Here is a 22,106-nt window from a genome sequence, read left to right as displayed (position 1 = left end):
TAACTCAAAATAGAATCTCTAAATGTACGAGCTAAAACTATAAAATTTTTAAAGACAGACATAAATCTTTGTGGTTGCAAAAAATAGATTAATAAGACTTTATCAAAATTTGAAATGTCTGCACTTGAACAGACACCATCAAGAATGAAAAAAAAAACACATTAAGTGAAAGAAAATATTTGAGAATCAGATCTGTTAAGAATCTTACACCTAAGATAAAGAACACTTAAAATTCAGAAACAAAAAGCCAACCACATTTAAAAATTGGCTGCATTTTAATAGACATTTCTCCAAAGAAGATACACAAGTCACTCCTAAGCACAAAAGTGTTTAATTACTCATTAGGGAAATGCAAATAGAACCAGAATAAGGTATCACTTCACACCACCAGAAGCGAAATCTTTTTAAAATAAAAAATGTGAGGAATGTTGGCAAAGATACAGAGAAATCAGAACCCCCATACAATTTTGATGGGATGTAAAATGGTGCAGCCACTCTTGAAAACAGATTGGCACCTCCTCAAAAGGTCACACAGAGTCACCATATGATCCAGCAATTCCACTTGTAAGTATACACCCAAGAGAAATGAAAACACAAAAATGGACATAATTAATAGCCAAAGAATGGAAACAACTCAAAGGTCCACAACTGATGAATGGGTAAATGAGTGGTATATTCATACAGTGGAATATTACTCAGTAATGAGAGAAAATAGAGTACTGATACATGTTACAACAAAGATGGGCCTGAAACTGATATACTAAGTGAAATAAACCAATCACAAAAGACCATCACATATTGTGTGGTTCCAGTGACAAGAAATGTCCAGAACAGGCAACTCTATAAAAACCAAGTAGGAGGCTGGGTCGGGTGGCTCAGGTCTGTAATCCCAGTGCTTTGGGAGGCAAATGGAGGTGGATCACCTGAAGTTGAGTGTTTGAGACCAGCCTGACCAACATGGACTCTCTACTAAAAATACAAAACTAGCTGGCCATGGTGGCACATGCCTGTAATCCCAGCTACTTGAGAGGCTGAGGCAGAAGAACTGCTTGAACCCGGGAGATGAAGGTTAGAGTGAGCTGAGATTGTGCCATTGCACTCCAACCTGGGCAGCAAGAGTGAAACTCCATCTCAAAACAAAAAATCAAAGTAGGCTGGTGCTTCCCTAGACCTGAGGAAGGGCAAACTGGTGGATAATGGCTAAATGATGCAGACTTTCTTTTCAGGATCATGAAAATCTTCTAAAATTGATGATGGTGATGGTTATTCAAGTCTATGCATATGCTAAGAGACCATGACTTGTACATTTTAAATGGTTGAACTGTACGATATTTATATTATACAGTTGTTTCTAAAAATCCAATGGCAGGATCTAGATGCATTTCTTAATCCTCTACTTTGGATATACAAAGACGAGGCAAAAAATTGACTGTTGCAAGCAAATGGAGTTGAATTCAGAACACAGCTTTATTGTATATGTACATATATAGATATATAATAAAGGATATATAAGATATACACATATATATGATTTAAAAATCCTTTCTACTTTCCAAAACAGAGTTGGTTTTTAAAATACATACGTGGAGGGATCCAAGATGGCCGATTAGGAGCAGCTCAGGATTGCAGCTTCCAGTGAAAGGACAGAGGGTGAGTGGACGCCGCATTTCCAGATGGATTTTTATTGCCCACAGACCAGGAGATTCCCAGGCGGAGGAGCCCCATGGGTCGCCAGCCCAGCTGGTTTGGCTGGTGCGTCTGTTTTGGCCAGCGTGGCTGTTTTGCCTGCACCCCGGCATGGCAGTTCTCTGTACAAAATACACGGGTCCGGGTGCTGTTTTAGCTGGTGATTGGAGCTCCAGGAAGGTAGAGTCGCCCATTCATCTGATTAAAAAGGGGACTGAAACAGGGAGCCACGCCAGTAGATTCCCAGGCAAAAAAGTACCATGAATCTCAGCACCACTGTTTCAGCTGGCACAGTGGGTCGCCACACGGGAAATCACACAGATACTGGCGCCTTTTCAACAGATGACTGGAACATCTGGGAGACAGTCGACGGTTCAACTTAAAAAAAAAAAAGGCTCTGAGGCAGGGAGCCAGGTGATCAGGCTCGGCTGGTCCCACCCCCACAAAAAAACAGCAATCGGAAATGCTTTGGATTGAAAATTTCAGAGAAAGCACAGCTGAACTCCGGATGGTCCAGCTCTGTTGGGTGGGGGGTGTCCGCCATTACCGAGGCAGTCCACCACTACGGAGGTAGTTTGCCATTGCTGAGGGAGCCCGCCATTGCCGAGGCAGCCCGACATTACAGAGAGAGTCCGCCATTATAGAGGTGGGCCGCCATTGCCGAGGCTGTTCTAATGACACCCATATAAACAGGACTGCAGGGAAGTTCACATGGCAGCTGGGCAGAGCCCACGGCAGCTCAGCAAAGGCTCTGCAGGCAGACAGTGACTAGGCTGCCTCCTCACTGGGCAGGGCAGCCCTGAAAAAAGGCAGGAGCACAACAGAAACTCATAAATAAAGCCCTAACTCCCCAGGACAGAGCACCTGGAAAAAAAGGGGGGGGGGTTATGAGTTCTGCTGCAGCTGACTTAAATGTACCTGACCAGCAGCTCTGAATGAACAACCGAGCTCACAGCTCAGCACTTGAGCTCCTATAAAGGACAGACTGTCTCTTCAAGCAGCTCCCTGACCCACATATATCCAAAGAGTCACCTCATAAAGGAGAGCTCTGACTGACATCTGGCAGGTATCCTTCTAGGACAAAGATAGCAGAAGAAGAAACTGGCAGCAACCCTTACTGTTCTGCAGCCACTGCAGGTGATCTCCAGGCAACCAGGGCCTGGAGTGGACCTCAGCAGTCCTACAGCAGGGGGCCTATTAGAAGGAAAACTAAGAAACAGAAAGAGATAACTTCATCATCAACAAACTGGACATCCACTCAAAGACCCAATCTGAAAGTCAACAACTACAAAGACGACAGGTGGATAAATCCACAAAGACGGGAAGAAACCAGCGCAAAAAGGATGAAAACACCCAAAACCAGAACGCCTCTCCTCCTACAAGGGATCACAACTCCTCACCAGCAAGGGAACAAGGCTGGATGGAGAATGAGCATGATGAATTGACAGAATCAGGCTTCAGAAGGTGGGTAATAAGAAACTTCTGTGAGCTAAAAGAACATGTTCTAACCCAATGCAAAGAAACTAAGAACTTTGAAAAAATATTTGACAAAATGTTAACATGAATAAACAACTTAGAGAGGAATATAAGTGAATTGATGGAGCTGAAAAACACAACATGAGAACTTCGCGAAGCCTACACGTTTCAACAGCCGAATTGACCAAGAAGAAGAAAGGATATCAGAGGTCGAAGATCAACTCAATGAAATAAAATGAAAACGGAATGAACAAAGTCTCCAAGAAATATGGGACTGTGTGAAAAGACCTAATCCATGATTGATAGGTGTACCTGAATGTGACGAAGGGAATGAATCCAAGCTGGAAAATACTTTTCAGGATATTATCCAGGAAAACTTCCCCAACCTAGCAAGGCAGGCCAATTTTCAAGTCCAGGAAATACAGAAAACACCACAAAGATATTCCTCAAAAACAGCAACCCCAAGGCACATAATCATCAGATTCACCTGGGTTGAAATGAAGGAGAAAATGCTAAGGGCAGCCAGAAAGGTCAGGTTACCCACAAAGGGAAGCCCATAAGACTCACAGCAGATCTCTCAGCAGAAACCCTACAAGCCAGAAGAGAGTGGGGGCCGATATTCAACATCCTGAAAGAAAAGAACTTTCAACCCAGAATTTCATATCCAGCCAAACTAAGCTTCATAAGTGAAGAAAAAATAAAATGCTTTGCAAACAAGCAAGTACTCAGAGATTTCATCACCACCAGGCCTGCTTTACAAGAGCTCCTGAAAGAGGCACTAAACATAGAAAGGAACAACCAGTACCAGCCACTCCAAAAACATACCAAATGGTAAAAAGCATCAACACAATGAAGAAACTGCATCAACCAATGGGCAAAACAGCCAGCTAGCATCAAAATGGCAGGATCAAATTCACACATAACAATATTAACCCTAAATGTAAATGGGCTAAATGCCCCAGATGAAAGACACCGACTGGCAAATTGGATAAAAAGCCAAAACTCATCTGTGTGCTGTATCCAGGAAACCCATCTCACATGCAAGGATACACAAAGGCTCAAAATAAAGGGATGGAGGAAGATTTACCAAGCAAATGGAGAGCAAAAAAAAGCAGGAGTTTCAATTCTTGTCTCTGATAAAATAGACTTTAAAGCAACAAAGATCAAAAGAGACAAAGAAGGACATTATATAATGGTAAAAGGATCAATGCAACAAGAAGAGCTAACGATCCTAAATACATATGCACCCAATACAGGAGCACCCAGATACATAAAGCAAGTTCTTAATGACTACAAAGAGACTTAGACTCCCACACAATCACAGTGGGAGACTTTAACACCCCATTGTCAATATTAGACAGATCAACCAGACAGAAAATTAACAAGGATATCCAGGACTTGAACTTAGACCTGGAACAAGCAGAACTAATAGGCATTTACAGAACACTCCACCCCAAATCCACAGAATATACATTCTTCTCAACACCACATCACACCTACTCTAAAATTGACCATGTAATTGGAAGTAAATCACTCCTCAGCAAATGCAAAAGAATGGAAATCATAACAAACAGTCTCTCAGACCACAGTGCAATCAAGTTAGAACTCAGAATTCAGAAACGAACTCAGAACTACACAGCTTCATGGAAACTGAACAACTGGCTCTTGAATGTTGACTGGATAAAAAATGAAATGAAAGCAGAAATAAAGATGTTTTCTGAACCCAACGAGAACAAAGACACAACATACCAGAATCTCTGGGACACAGTGTCTAGAGGAAAATATATAGCAATAAATGCCCATATGAGAAGCAAGGAAAGATGTAAAATCAACACCCTATCGTCAAAATTGAAAGAGCTAGAGGAGTAAGATCAAAAAACTCAAAACCTAGCAGAAGACAAGAAATAATTAAGATCAGAGCAGAACTGAAGGAGATAGAGACAAAAAAACCTTCAAAAAATCAATAAATCCAGGAGCTGGTTTTTTGAAAAGATCTACAAAATAGACCACTAGCTAGATTAATAAAAAAGAAAAGAGAGAATAATCAAATAGATGCAATAAAAAACGATAAAGGGGATATCACCACAGATTCTACAAAAATTCAAACCATCATCAGAGATTATTACAAACAACTCTATGCACACAAACTAGTAAACCCGGAAGAAATGGATAAATTCCTGGACACTTGCATCCTCCCAAGCCTAAACCAGGAAGAAGTCGAAACCCTGAATTTACATTAACAAGGTCTGAAGTTGAGGCAGCAATTAAGAGCCTACCACACAAAAAAAGCCCAGGTCCAGGTGGGTTCACAGCCGAATTCTACCAGACATATGAAGAGGAGCTGGTACCACTCCTTCTGAAACTATTCCAAATAATCCAAAAAAAGGACTCCTTCCCAAATCATTTTATGAGACCAACATCCTCCTGATACCAAAACCCAGCAGAGACTCAGCAAGAAAAGAAAACTTCAGGCCAATATCCATGATGAACATAGACGCAAAAATCTTCAATAAAATACTGGCAAGCTGATTGCAACAGCATATCAAAAAGCTTACCCACCATCATCAAGTAGGATTCATCCCAGGGATGCAAGGCTGGTTCAATATACGCAAGTCTATAAACGTAATTCACCACATAAACAGAATCAAAGACAAAAACCACATGATTATCTCAATTGATGCAGAGAAGGCCTTCGACAAAATTCAACAGCCCTTTATGCTAAAAACCCTCAATAAACTAGGTATTGATGGAACGTATCTCAAAATAATAAAAGCTATTTATGACAAACCAACAGCCAATATCATACTGAATGGGCAAAAACTGGAAGCATACCCTTTGAAATCTAGCACTAGACAAGGATGCCCTCTCTCACCACTCCTATTCAATATAGTACTGGAAGTCCTAGCCAGAGCAATCAGGCAAGAAAAAGAAATAAACGGTATTCAAATAGGAAAGGAGGAAGTCAAATTGTCTCTATTTGCAGACGACATGATTGTGTATCTAGAAGACCCCATCATCTCAGCCCCAAATCTCCTGAAACTGATAAGCAACTTCAGCAAAGTCTCAGGATACAAAATCAACGTGCAAAAATCACAAGCATTCCTATACACCAATAACAAACTTAAAGAGAGCCAAATCAAGAACAAACTGCCATTCACAATTGCTACAAAGAGAATAAAGTACCTAGGAATACAACTAACAATGAATGTAAAGGACCTCTTCAAGGAGAACTACAAACCACTGCTCAACGAAGAGGGGACACAAACAGATGGAGGAACATTCCATGTTCATGGTTAGGAAGAATCAATATGGTGAAAATGGCCATAACTGCCCAAAGTAATTTACAGATTCAATGCTATCCCTATCAAGCTACCTATGAACTGGAAAAAACCACCTTAAACTTCATATGGAACCAAAAGAGAGCCCGCATAGCCAAGTCAATTCTAAGCAAAAAGAACAAAGCGGGAGGCATCACAACACTGGACTTCAAACTATGTTACAAGACTACAGTAATCAAAACAGCATGGTACTGGTACCAAAACAGAGATATAGACCAATGGAACAGAACAGAGGCCTCGGAGGCAACACAACACATCTACAATCATCCGACCTTTGACAAACCTGATAAAAACGAGCAATGGGGAAAGGATTCCCTGTTTAATAAATGGTGTTGGGAAAACTGGCTAGCCATGTGCAGAAAGCAGAAACTCGACCCCTTCCTGACACCTTACACTAAAATTAACTCCAGATGGATTAAAGACTTAAACATAAGACCTAACACCATAAAAACCCTAGAAGAAAATCTAGGTAAAACCATTCAGGACATAGGCGTAGGCAAGGACTTCATGACCAAAACACCAAAAGCATTGGCAACAAAAGCCAAAATAGACAAATGGGACCTAATCAAACTCCACAGCTTCTGCACAGCAAAAGTAACAGTCATTAGAGTGAATTGGCAGCCAACAGAATGGGAAAAAATTTTTGCAGTCTACCCATCGGACAAAGGGCTGATATCCAGAATCTACAAAGAAGTAAAACAGATTTACAAGAAAAAAACAAGCCCATTCAAAAGTGGGTGAAGGATATGAACAGACACTTTACAAAAGAAGACATACATGAGGCCAACAAACATATGAAAAAATGCTCATCATCACTGGTCATTAGAGAAATGCAAATCAAAACTACATTGAGATACCATCTCACGCCAGTTAGAATGGCGATCATTAAAAAATCTGGAGACAACGGATGCTGGAGAGGATGTGGAGAAATAGGAACACTTTTACACTGTTGGTGGGAGTGTAAATTAGTTCAACCATTGTGGAAGACAGTGTGGCGATTCCTCAAGGACCTAGAAATAGAAATTCCATTTGACCCAGCAATCCCATTACTGGGTATATAGCCAAAGGATTTTAAATTGTTCTACTATAAGGACACATGCACACGAATGCTCACTGCAGCACAGTTTACAGTAGCAAAGACCTGGAACCAACCCAAATGCCCATCGATGATAGACTGGACAGAGAAAATGTGGCACATATACACCATGGAATATTATGCAGCCATCAAAAACGATGAGTTCATGTCCTTTGTACATGGATGGACCTGGAAACCATCATTCTCAGCAAACTGACACAAGAACAGAAAATCAAATGCCGTATGTTCTCACTCATAGGCAGGTGTTGAAGAATGAGAACACATGGACACAGGGAGGGGAGCATCACACACTGGGGTCTGTCAGGGGGAAACAGGGGAGGGACAGCGGGGGGTGAGGAGTTGGGGAGAGATAGCATGGGGAGAAATGCCAGATATAGATGATGGGGAGGAAGGCAGCAAATCACACTGCCATGTGCGTACCTATGCAACAATCTTGCATGTTCTTCACAGGTACCCCAAAACCTAAAATGCAATAAAAAATAAAATAAAATACATATGCATTTGAAAACATCTAAAAATAACATAAGAAAATACCTCAGAATTCACTTTTTCAGTCACTTCTATCTGCCTTTGTTTATTAGTCAGAATCTCATCTTGTAATATTCTAGCATTCTGTTCTTTGGAAAGTTGCCTCTGGGTATCATTTTGTTCATCACTAGAAGAAATTTTAATTACATGAAATACTACTGGAGGTATCCCTAAAATAATCGATTTACAGGGCAAGATGGCACCATCAAATGTCATTCACACAATGTATATCTGCAGATTAATCCAAGACAAGGCAAAGGGGTTTCACATCTGTTAACCCAGCTGTCCCCAACCATGTTGGCACCAGGGACTGGTTTTGTGGAAGATAATTTTTCCACAGACCTGAGGTGAGGGGATGGTTCAAGGATGATTCAATCACATAACATTTATTGTGCACTTTATTTCTATTATTAATATATAATGAAATCATTATATAACTCACCTTAATGTAGAATCAGTGGGAGCCCTGAGCTTGTTTGCCTGCAACTAGGGGTTGACAGGAGATGGTGACAGATCATAAGGCATTAGATTCTCATAAGAAGTGAACAACCTAGATCCCCTGAGTAAGCAGCTTACTCTAGGGTTTCGGTTACATTCCTATGATAATCTAATGCCACTGCTGATCTGACAGGAGGAGGAGCTCAGGCAGTATTGTGAGTGACAGAGAATAGCTGTAAACAGATGAAGCTCTGCTTGCTCACCTGCCACTAACCTGCTGTGTGGCCCAGTTCCCAACAGGCCAGGGACTGGTACTGGTCCATGACCCGGGGACTGGGAACCTCTGTGTTTACCCATACTTTTTACGTTTCTTTTTGGAAACAGTTTACGTTTATGTTTTTGATTCTATGTATTTTATGAACAACTTAGAAATTCCTTTTGGAACAAGACAAGGTCTAATATTGTGTTTTTAATCCAGAATTTTGAATTAATTTTATCTGTGTATAAGAGAGATATGTGAAATAAACTAATCATTAATCACTTTCCATTTTACTTTTATTTTATGCATACTAAGAATAAAACTGGCAAGTCCTAGGCATAGCAATTGAGCAAGAAAAATAAAGGGCATCCAAATAGGAAAAGAGAAAGTCAAACTATTTCTTCATCAGTGATATGATCTTATACCTAGAAAACCCTAAAGACTCCTATAAAACACTCCTAGATTTGATACAGGAATTCAGTAAAGTCTCAGAGGTTAGAAAATAAATAAATACCAATCAATAGCACCACTATACACCAACTACAACCAAGCTGACAGTCATATGGAGAACCCAATCCCTTTTACAATGGCTGCAAAAGTATAAAATACCATGGAATATACTTAATCAAAGAGGTGAGTGATCTATAAAAGGATAACTGGAAAAGTAATAGAAGTACTGAAGTAACTGAAGAAAGTAATAGATGACACAAATGAAAATACATCCTTTGTTCATAGACTGAAATAATTGATACTGTGAAAATGACAGCAGTGCCCAAAGCAGTCTACAGATTTGTTACAATTCCTGTCAAAGTACCAATGTCATTCTTCACAGAATTATTTTTTAAAATGCTGACATTCATGCAGAACTACAAAAGAGCCTGAATAGCAACAGACATACCAAGCAAAAGGAACAAATATTTGGCATCATATTACCTGACTTCAATTTATATTCTAAGGCCACAGTAACGAAAACATCATGGTACTGGTTTAAAAAAAAAAAAAGTAGATACATAGATCAATGGAACAGAGCAGACAACTCAGAAATAAAGCCACTTACAACCAAATGATCTATGAGAAAGGATATAAAACCATACACTGGAGAAAGTACATGTTATTCAATAAATGGTACTGGGAAAAAAAGACAGCCACCTGTGGAAGAATGAAATTGGATCTCTATCTCTCACCACATACAAAAATTAATTCAAGATGGATTGAAGGCCTAAACCTAAGACTTGAAAACATTGGCCTAGGCAAAGAATTTATGATGAAGACCCTAAAAGCAAATGCAACAAAATGAAAATAACTAAGACCTAATTAAACTAAAAAGCTTCAGCACAGCAAAAAATAATATCAGAGTAAACCAACAATCTATACAATGGGAAAAAAATTTGCAAATTATAGAATCCAACTAATATCTACGGATATTAGTATTAGGCTACTAATATCCGTAACCTACAAGAAACTCAAACAAATCAGCAGAAAAAATACAAATAATTCCATTAAAAAGTGGGCACATGACATGAATAGGCATTTCTCAAAAGAAGATTGTACAAATGGTGAACAAGCATATAAAAATATGCTAAGTAAATCATCAGGGAAATGTAAGATAAAACAACAGTTGAGGTATCACCTCACTGCCACCAGAATGGCTACTATTAAAAATCAAAAAACAACAGATGTTGATGTGGATGTGGTGAAAAGAGAACAGTTATACATTGCTGGTGGGAACGCAAATTAGTATAAAACCTATGGAAAACAGTACGGAGAGTTCTCAAAGAACTAAAAGTACGTCCCACTATTCTATCCAGCATTCTCATTTCTGGGTACCTACCCAAAATAAAAGAAATCACACTCTCAAAAAGACACCTGCATACATATGTTTACTGCAGCACAATACACAATATGCAAAAATATGGAATCAACCAGTGTCCATGAACTGATGAGTGGAATAAAGAAAATGTGATACACACAGACACACACACACTCTTGAGACTGGGTAATTCATAAAGGAATGAGGCTTAACTGATTCATGGTTACGTATGGTTGGAAAGGCCTCAGGAAATGTACAATCATGGCAGAAGGGGAAGGGGAAGCAGACACATTATTCATAAGGTGGCAGGAGAGAAAGAAGTGAAGGGGAAGGAACCTCTTCTGAAACCATCAGCTCCTGTGAGAACTCACTCAATATCAAAAAAACACCATGGGGGAAACCACGACCCAATCACTTCCCACCAGGTCTTTCTCTCGACACCTGGGAATTGTAATTTGACATGAGATTTGGGTGGGAACACAAAGCTAAACTATTGGGGTAGTATCCTTACTTTTAACATATCTAAATATCATTATTTATAATTCAAAAATAGCAATTTTTCATTCGTTATGATTTTGTTTGAAAATGAAATGATGTGATAAATTTTCTTCACTTTTAGTCTAGTATTTAGTAAAAATATAAAAAGCTGGATTTGCCAGCAGAAAATTATAATTACTTTTTAATGAGGTAAAAATGTATAAGAATATCACTATTGTTGTACAGAAAAAAAGTGAACAAAAAAAGGAAAGGAATTTTAAAAAAAGAGAATATCACTACCATATACACACATGAACTGACAAAGAGACTAAAATATCCCACTGGAGGTTATATTAGGACTTGAGCAAAAGCTTCTAAAAACACCAAAACCAAAAACAAAACAATTGTTTTTAAGAAATAAATTATACAGAGAACTCTTCTGTTTAAGACTATGGATCAAAAAAAATCTTTTGGCCAGGTGCCGTGGCTCATGCCCATAATCCCAGCATCTTGGGAGGCCGAGGCGGGTGGATCACGAGGTCACGAAATCGAGACCATCCCGGCTAGCATGGTGAAACCCCATTTCTACTAAAAATACAAAAAATTAGCCGGGCATGGTGGCATGCACCTGTAGTCCCAGCTACTCAGGAGGTTGAGGCAGGAGAGTTGGGTGAACCCAGGAGGCAGAGGTTGTAGTAAGCTGAGATCGTGCCACTGCACTCCAGCCTGGGCGACAGAGACTCTGTCTCAAAAAAAATAAATAAATAAATAAATATATATATATTTCTGAGAGCTACTATTAACCAATTCATTTTGACCAAAACTTTAAAATTAAGTCTATAATTCTGGAATATGAAATAGTTTCATTTTGAACATAGTTAATGGAAGGCAATTTTATAACAGAAAATTTCCAGTTAAAGTTGACTCAAGAAAGAACTGACCTGTAGCCATGGTAACAAGAAGTCACCCAGAGCCAGTTTGAAATCTAGTCAATCGATCAATGACCACTGGCCTTGCTCACCAACCAATATCTATGTGAACAGCTTGCTTCTGAAAGACAGCCAAGCAGCAGCAGCTGCTGCATCAGAATTCACAGTGCCTGACCAGTATACCTCTGACTATAGAAAGCAAGAAATTCAAACTCTGTCTTTTTATTTCAAACACCAAAGGTTCATAATCCCTTGCAAAGAATTTGTAAGTCCATTACATTTACCACCCTAATAACTTTTTTAGATAAAATACTAGTTGTCAAGCACGGTGGGTCATGCCTGTAATCCCAGCACTTTGGGAGGTCGAGGCAGGTGGATTGCTTGAGGTCAGGAATTCAACACCAACCTCGCCAACATGGTGAAACCCTGTCTCTACTAAAAATACAAAAATTAGCCAGGTGTGGTAGCGCACACCTGTAATCCCAGGTCCTTGGGGGGCTGAGGCAAGAGAATCCATTGAACCCAGGAGGCGGAGGTTGCAGTCAGCGGAGATCATGCCACTGCACTGCAGCCTGGGTGACAGAGTGAGACTCTGTCTCAAAAAACAAAAAATAAAATAAATACCAGTAAAGTGTACAATTCCTCTGATTTATTTTACCATAATTACAATTATCATAATTACCAGTAAAAGAATAAACAGTGAATAACCACAATATTGGCCTTTTATCCCTAAATAAAAAATATTAATATAAAGAATGCAGCTTATTATAAAGGGCCAAAAGAATTTTTAAAATGCATATAATTACCAGGCAAAATTGTTAGAAAGAACCAGGTCAAACATTTTTTAAGTGAGAATCAATCAAACAATATACCCAGGATAAGCTCCATTCACTCACTTAGTAAGTATTTATTAGGTAGCTACATCCAATATATCAGGCCTTTTTTTAGGCAGTGAGGATATGGTAGTGAACAATAAAAACTCTATTCATGACAATGAGATAAACATACAATAACAACAGACAGATAAGGCAAAATATACAGTATGTTAGAAAGGAAAAACTAAGGCAGGAAAACAAAATGCTTTTGTGTTTGATGGGAAGGGTGGTGGGAAAGTTGGGATGGACAGAAAAGTCCGGGCTGAAAAAGGTTTTTTTTTTTAAATACAAGGACAATTGTATTTGTATATCAAAGACTCTAAGAAATGATGACATAGGGTTAATAGAGTTGATGTCGAGACACGAATAGGTTTGAAGTTACAGATGTTAAATTACTTTGTTTCACTGAACCTTCCCTTGATAACGTTGCAGAGCATCCCAACTGAATCTTAAGCATGATGTGTCCAGGTGATATAACTGTAATTCCTTTCTGTTAGTCCTCCTTATCTCTCTGTTTTTTCTCTTTTTCTTCTTTTTCTCTGGACTAGAAATTGTTGTGCTGGTACATGGTTCTTCCTCAGAAATTCGTTCTTCCTTAACATGTTTCTTTTTACCCCTTTTCTTCTTAGAAGGGGAATTTTAAGTAAAAAACTGAAGGAATAAAAAGTATTAGCTACAAGGATATCTGGGGGAAAAGTACTCCAGACACAGAAACTGCCAAGTACAGAGGTATGTCTGCAGTCTTTAAGCAATAGGGATAGATAATGAATAGCAAGAAGTTCAGTGTGGCTGAAGCAGAGCAAAGGAGATAAGAAATAGTTCAACCGGGAGAGACAACATGCCAGACGGTGTACTGCCTTTTAGTTATTAGAAGAAATTTTGACACATACTCAGAGTGAAATAGTAGGCAATCAGAAGTGTTGGCGCAGAGGAATGATGCAATTTGACTTAGGTTTTAAATACATCCAGAGTTAAGAACTGATGAAAAGTTTTTTTAAAAGCCAGACTATCAATTACCAGTCTATGATACTCATTTAGACTGCAGATGATGATGGCTCAGATGTACAAGATATAACTGGCTTCTGGATATATTCTTCAGGTAGACCTGACAAGATTTACTGAAAGATTAGATGTGAGGTGTCAGAGAGAGATGAGTCAGAATGACACCATGGTTTTTGGCAGAGCAACTGGAAGAGTTGCCATTAACCAAAGAAGGAAAGACTACATGAGGTGTAGATTTCAGGAAGGACATCAGTAGCCTAATTTTGGATCTCACAAGTGTGTGATACCTAATAGCTAACCAAATAGAGATGTCAAGTAGGCCAACTGATATAGAGATCTGGAATTAAGGGGAGAAGTATACATTTGAGCTGGAGACATACATTTGGAAATCACTCACGTATACACAGTAGAAAAAGTCATGAGGGATCAGGCGCGGTAGGCTCATGCCTGTAATCCCAACACTTTGTGAGGCCAAGGAAGGCAGATCACCTGAGGTCGGGAGTTTGATACCAGCCTGGCCAACATGAGGAAACCCTGTCTCTACTAAATATACAAAAATTAGCCGGGCATGGTGGCGTGCACCTGTAATCCCAGCTACTAAGGAGGCTGAGGCAGAAGAATTGTTTGAACCCTGGAGGCAGAGGTTGCAATGAGCCAAGATTTCGCCACTACACTCCAGCCTGGGCGACAGAGCAAGACTCCGTTTCAAAAAAAGAAAAAAGTAATGAGAAAAGATTGAGAACTGAACCCTGGGAAAAATAACGTGCAAAAGGAGAAAGATGAGGAGAAGCAAGCAAAACAGACCACGATGAACAGACTAGAAAGGCATGAGGAAAAGCCTGAGGGAGTGAGGTCCTTCCTGAAAGCCAAGTGAAGATGCTATTATGGAGGAGATGTCCTCCATTGGGTCAAATGTTGCTGACAGATTAAATAAAATGAGGTGTAAGAAAAAATCCCTACATTTATTATAGAAAAAAAATCAGTAATAACCTTGAGAAAAATAATTTTGAGGCAGTGCTGAAATTGAAGACTTACTGTCGTGAGATCATGACTGAATGGAAAGAAAACTTGAGTTCATGAGTGTAGACAGTTCTTTTAAGGAGATCATAATTAGGAGTCATGACAGTGAATGATGTAATTTTCTTCCACAGTCATGGAAATGTGATAGGCAAGAAACAGTAGGTTTCAAATTTTATGTAGCAATTATATATTTTAAAGGTTATAAAAATTATACACTTATGGTATTAAAAAATGTATACCGAGGTATTAAATTCTTTAAATTATAGAACTGAAAGACCCCTTGAACATTTCTAGATTACATAAGCTGGTTATCATATTGTTCACACTTACACATAAAGACCCAGGAATACTAAAAGTTTCAAAAAGAGTATTTCTTGCTTGATAAAAATCAGTCAATTCTAGGACAGTTAATACTCATCAAATATACAAAGTAATGATCAGAGTAAAATACTGAGTTCTATTAACAGGAATAAAATGGAAGAAAAGCAGAAAATAATCTTATTTTATAAATGAAATGTTAAAAATTATATGAAGTCACTGTTGAAAAATGTGGTGAGGTGAATACTTAAATATATCCCCTTTTTTCAAAGGAAGGGTAATGTCATGCATGCAGGGCACTTTTAAAATAAGATTCACTGCATTAGCAGCACCTTCCTTTTAGCACAAGGATCAGCAAATTAGTACTTGTGAGCCAAAGCCAGCCCACTGCCTGTTTTTGTAAGTAAAGTATCTTGGAGCACAGCCATGCTTATTTACTTTATAGTCCATAGAGACAATTAGCTGGGTGTGATGTTGCAAACCTGTGGTCCCAGCTAGTAGAGAGGCTGAGGCCAGAGGATCACTAGAGCCCAGAAAGTCAAGATCACAGTGAGCCACGATCATGTAACTGCACTCCAGCCTGGGAGACAGAGTGAGGCCTTGTCTAAAAAAAAAAAATATATGTAGCCCACAAAGCCTAAAATATTTACTAACCGGCTCCTTGCAGAAAAAACTGGCCAACTCTTGGTTTAGTATATCAAAGATTCTTTGATGTATTTTAATAAAATTTTACCAAATATACTGAAATGCTTATATTAAATATAGATTCCCATGTACAATCCCTTGGCAATATTCAGATTAAGGGTCCAATATTTCAGCACTCAGGCACGGACAACAAAAATTCAATAACTAGCAATCTTGTTGCTAACAAGGTACAGTGTTACATAGCATAAGGCTTCCAGTTGCAACACAGCAGATATTACAAGAATTCTAACAAAATTGTCTTAAGATGTGTCATCAAACTAAATGCTTTAAATACATTTTAATTGTGAAATAATCAGTACACTCTAGATCTAACTTCATTTTTTAAAAATGGTTGCATACTACATTATTTTCTGGGTATGAAAATTGAGCTATTTCCTACTGATAAGGATTCAGACTAGCTCCAACTTTTTGATATAATAATGCTATAATAAATGTCCTTATACATAAGTATATATGTAACATATCTGTACAAATATCCTTAACATACATATATATATATATCCTATGTTATATGTGTGTGTGAATATGCTACTGAATCAATGTTCAGAATGTACTTACCAACAGTGTATGAAATGTCTTTTTCAATGAGACCATTTCCTTTGCGACAACACAGACGGAGCTGGAGGCCATTATCCTAAGCAAACTAACAAAGGAACAGAAAATATAATGCCACATATTCTTACTTATTATGAGAACTAAACAATGAGAACTCATGGCCACAAAAAGGAGAATAACAGACACTGGGGCCTGCTTGAGGGTGGAGGGTGGCAGAAGGGAGAGGACCAAAAAACTACCTATCAGGTATTTTGCTTATTATGTGACTAATGAAATAATATATAGCCCAAACCTACATTATACAGTTTCCTATATAACAAACCTGCACATGTATCCCTGGAGCTGAAATAAAAGTTCACTAAAAAGAAAAGAAAATGGGGCCGGGCGCGGTGGCTCACGCCTGTAATCCCAGCACTTTGGGAGGCCGAGGCGGGTGGATCACGAGGTCAAGAGATCGAGACCATCCTGGTCAACATGGTGAAACCCCGTCTCTACTAAAAATACAAAAAATTAGCTGGGCATGGTGGCGCGTGCCTGTAATCCCAGCTACTCAGGAGGCTGAGGCAGGAGAATTGCCTGAATCCAGGAGGTGGAGGTTGAGGTGAGCCGAGATCGCGCCATTGCACTCCAGCCTGGGTAACAAGAGCGAAACTCCGTCCGAAAAAAAAAAAAAAAAAAAAAAAAAAAAGAAAAGAAAATGCCTTTTCCCTCACATTTGCCAATACTGGTTATTTTTCAAATAAATTAATGACTGGAAAAATAGTAACTCACTGTTTGATGATTTTCATTTTTCTGCTTACCAGGCAAAGCTGAATATCCTAGTAAAAGCGTAAAATTTGTTCATCGTGAATATTAGCCCAAGGATTAGTTTGACAGCACATAGTTATCTACTGTTAAATGCTGCCATAGGCTTACCTGTGATACTCTTCATTCTGTGTGCTAGGAAATTGCTGATTTTCAGGTTTTCTGCTCGCTCTTTGTGGAATTAATCCACCATCACCATTGCCAGCAGTGGCACCTTTAGTCAGGTTTTCTGGTAATCCCACATTATTACTTCCATGTTTCTTCATTTCTTCTTCAACCTTGAATGGAATTTTGATATTAAAGATAATTATTGCTTTATTGAATAAAAAGAACCTTTTCATTCAATTGATTTTATCACTTGACTCAGTTTGTCATTATTTTAGCCATTAAAAATAATTCACACTTAAATTTGATTATATATACAGAACTATTACCATATAATTTAAAAACGTAATTATTATATCATTAGTGTATCATTGAAATTTTTATAAAGTTTGCTTCATTTCTGTTGGAATAAATAAAACAGAAATTTCCAAAATTCAAAAAGGACCCTCCTTCATTTTGTGCTTTTATTTCCAACCACTCTTCAGAATCGAATATACGTATTTACCACATTTGACTCGTGGGAACACACAAATAAAAAGACAAAGATGCAAAATGTGTCTCCTTCCATCTTTACCACCTAGATTTTACATTAAACAGTCAGATTTAGAGGATGAGACACTGTGGGGCTTCAAAAATAAAAAGGAAGATTTCCCTTTTCTGCACTAAAATATTCTTCTCCCCCACTGCCTTTGATTATTCTTTTTTCATTTGGTTCTAGAGATACCAAAAACATGCAAGTGCTCACTGAAACATGGAAACCAAAGTTTGCCATAACACAAGGAGCTGAGTGAAACTGCTGAGGTGCTAGCCAGGAATTCCAGAAACTTAGATGCTCCCCACATTTCACATTCAATAGCCATAAAATTTTCTAGCTGGAAGATATACAGTATAAGAAATTATCTTCTTCGGCCACATTGTCTATTGATAATCAGACTAAAACCAAGATAAAATGATTGATCCAAAGTTCCTAATGTGGCATTACCTAGCATTTTACGGCACCATTCAGGATTATTCCATAATAATGAAAGAGTATCTCTAGGGTTTGTCTCTCTTTAAAACTCAATGTATAGAATTCTTTCTGAGTTAAATAGTAAATTTTTTGCTGATGATTTACGCTACTTACACAATAGGATCATGTATGTCTAAACTTACTACATTTTGTTAAAACACATAACGAAAAAATCTAATTCAACAAAAGCATTTAACTATAAAGGTATACTTTTCTATCACAATGGCTATTTATTTCTGGTTCTTGAGACATTTTCTGCAGATGCAAAAATACAAGGTTAATTTGCTTGTTGTAGTTCTGTGATGTCTGCTTTTTTGGAGAGCATGTTTTAAAAATACTTTTATTCTTAAGTATGGACAATGACAACTTAGAAAATAATTAAAATTAAAATTTAGCTGTTAAAATAATTAAATAATTAAAATCAATAATTAACTTTTTAATGTATGTTTACCTACTGCCACATTACTGGCTTCTAATTAACACGTAAAAAATAATTCACCTTAGCCAAAGGGAGAAGAAAAACATGAACTAGCAAACTTAACTTTGTCACAATTTATTTGGATTGAACTTAATTCATTATGTGCTAAATCTACCTAAAATGAATTAGCAGATGACTTGTAGTGCTGTAAAGGCCTCCACACTTGAAAAGATTTTACCTCACCATGCCTAACTAGTGAGCCCCTACAGTGCACAGAAGTGCTTTCTTAAAAGATTGCAAACTGGATTGTAGGCACACTTTAAATTATTAGGAGCTGAAATCAACACCAAACAGAAAGAAGTGCAAATTCTTAAATTTTAATTGAAATTATATAATGCAATATAATAGTGTTATATATCTAGATTATCTGCTTAAGTCCAGTTCTAATATATTCTAATGTGTACTAATGACACTGGATAAAAATTTTTAAATAATATGTACTGATTTTCTGAAACTGAAATAAGTTAGAATGTTAGTGTGTTTGTACACTAACACCAAAGGTCCCATTCTGCAAGACACGATTCTTGTAATAGAAAGTTGGGTTGCCTTTATCACCTGGTTTCCTACGGGAACAGAAACCCTGAGGTCAATGAGAGATGACAAGGCAGAATATATCTTTAACCTTGGTATCGGTGACTGGCAATATAAAACTGCAGCTTTCCAATCACTGGCCATGATTACTCCTTAACCATGAATCCACCTCAGGGACCATCAGTGTTACACAGTTCATAATTCCTATTGCTTAATAAAATGATCCAACAATTGATGTTACTTTCTTTATCATGTTAGAGTCTTGTAAAAATAGAAGAACAAAGTTCTAGAGTTTGTTTTTGCCTGTATTTTCAAGGAAAAGATTAGGTATAAGCTAATTGAGAAGGCAGATAAGAATATTTTACATAAGAATATTTTAAAATAAGAATATGCTACATTTTATAGTGGGTTATGTTTTTGAGTTAAATATCAAATATTAAATTAGAATCTACTGATTCTGCTGTTAATAAGGTTGCTGAATTTATTAAAATAAATTTTAAGAATATGTTAAAAGATACTTAAATAATCTATTGATTCTCACAGCCTAGTCTGAAGGGTAATTTCATTTAGACTATCTAATATTATTAAAGCAAAGAAAACAACGTTAAACCAAAAATTTAAATTTAAAATTTTACATGCCTTGGATGGCTAGTTTCAATTCCTGTAAGCTGTTGTGGCTCTTTTTCTGAGGTCAGCTTTAAGTCTTGTTCTGTTGAGAAATCCATATATTCAGTTAAAATGAACCACTTAGAACAGTTTAAAACTATTGCCTTTATAAAAATAGATTTAAGACATTTCATTTTATTTCATAAACTGAGTATATAAATGAAGCTGAATCTTTCATAAAATAGTTACTTAAGAAATAATTCTCCAAAATTTCAACAAATGACTTGAAGAGACACCGATGTCACCAGATTGAAGACATATAAACATGTCAAAGATTCACTCACAAATTCATCCATGCAACATAACTAAACAAAACCACCAAAAACACAACTTTAAAACACAGTAGAAACATATAAGGTAACATAGATATTGTTCTCCACTTTCTAATGGTACCTTATAAATGATGTCCAAAATTACAGCTGACACCTTTGTTAGTATACAATGTCTTCCTAATATCTAAAATGTTTCCCTCCACTATTCTGACAAATCTGTTTGTTTGTTTAGAGATTTTTTTTTTGAGACGGAGTTTCACTCTCGTTACCCAGGCTGGAGTGCAATGGCACGATCTCGGCTCACCACAATCTCCTCCTCCTGAGTTCAAGAAATTCTCCTACCTCAGCCTCCCAAGTAGCTGGGACTACAGGCACATACCACCAGATGTATTCTTGCTGTGTTGCCAGGCTGGAGTGCAGTGGCATAATCTCAGCTCCCTGCAACCTTCGATTCCTTGGTTTAAGTGATTCTCCTGCCTCAGCCTCCCAAGTAGCTGGGATTACAGATGCATCACCACACCCAGCTAATTTTTGTATTTTTAGTAGAGATGGGGTTTCACCATGTTAGCCAGGATGGTGTTGATCTCCTGACATAGTGATCTGCCCACCTCGGCCTCCCAAAGTGCTAGATTACAGGCGTGAGCCACTACACCCAGCCTTATTTTCATCTTTTAAAACAACGCTATATGAAGTCCTCCTTGATTCTGTGTGCCTTTCACCAGATAAGCAAGTACCTCCTTCCTTGAGGCTACCTTAGTACTTTATTGACTTTTCTACTGCATCTTTACCACTGGAACTGTACATTATTGTTCCACCTATCTGTCCCCTCTGCTCCAAGACTACAGGGGACAGTCTTGCACATCATCTTTGTAAAAACATTCATTTTACCCAGCTATTTTTTTATTCAGTCCTGCTACATGCATGCTAGGTGTTAGGATTTACAAAGAATGAAAATAAAACATGTCAGGGATGGCTTTTCTAGAAACCATGTCCAAGAGGAGACTTAAATAGTGAAGCTAGCCAGGTTAAAAGGAAGAGAGAACAAGAAAGGGTGACAGAATGCCAGGCAGCAGCAAGACAGGGAGCAAGGCCTGAAAGAGTGAATGTATTTGCCTACAATAGAAGGATGAGTGACTACGGCATTACCAGCAGCTCAGTAGTGCCAGAGAAAAGGCACACAGGGAAAAGGGGTAAAGACAGAGAGTGGGCAGAAGTCGGATTATGAAAGCCTTATGTGTAATTTTAAGATGCTTGGACATTAATGTTCATGAGTGGTTCCTGGTCCTATCTACATTAGATATAGATCACTTTAAATGCTAAAACAAATATTCTTAGTGAACCATTATTCATTAAGATAAGGTGACAGATAGCTCACGTGGACACAGCTAAGATGATACTACGTAGTCAATTCTCAAGAATTCTCATGAACACCTGGGAAAGTCAATTCTATAATAAAGTCATAGAAATTATCACAAATCACTTAATATTTACTTTGGAAAGCTACTTTCTAAAGTTATAGTGCATATGAATACAACTAACAGTTGTGAATTCAGAGCTGTGAAAATAAAGCAAAGAAATCACATTGTGCTGGAGTCATCTTTAAATTTCAATCTAGTTTTCCCATCCAGTCCCTAAATTCTAAGTATAATCCTGGTACTCATGCTCACGTTTACATTAAATGCTAGCCTACACAAAAAACACTCTTCCTCTTACTTCTTTCTGTTATTTA

The 22,106-nt window shown here is 37.9% G+C and overlaps 1 long non-coding RNA gene across 1 annotated transcript; it reads right to left on the bottom strand.

The window, feature by feature from the left end:
- Window positions 1-1,496: 1,496 nt before the first annotated feature.
- On the bottom strand, window positions 1,497-20,152 carry LOC105714965 (uncharacterized). The gene is made up of 6 exons (XR_001106937.2): window positions 20,079-20,152; window positions 17,428-17,594; window positions 17,313-17,330; window positions 16,516-16,600; window positions 8,017-8,058; window positions 1,497-2,485 (listed from the first exon to the last, which is right to left on the bottom strand). It is a non-coding gene; the product is annotated as an uncharacterized LOC105714965 (long non-coding RNA).
- Between the last annotated feature and the right edge of the window lie 1,954 nt (window positions 20,153-22,106).

The sequence above is a fragment of the Aotus nancymaae genome, unplaced genomic scaffold, assembly GCF_030222135.1.
Source record: "Aotus nancymaae isolate 86718 unplaced genomic scaffold, 86718_ANA_hifiasm-v0.15.2.pri h1tg000012l, whole genome shotgun sequence".
In the NCBI taxonomy this organism is placed as follows: Eukaryota; Metazoa; Chordata; class Mammalia; order Primates; family Aotidae; genus Aotus; species Aotus nancymaae.
This window is presented reverse-complemented; position numbering and strand designations above follow the sequence as displayed.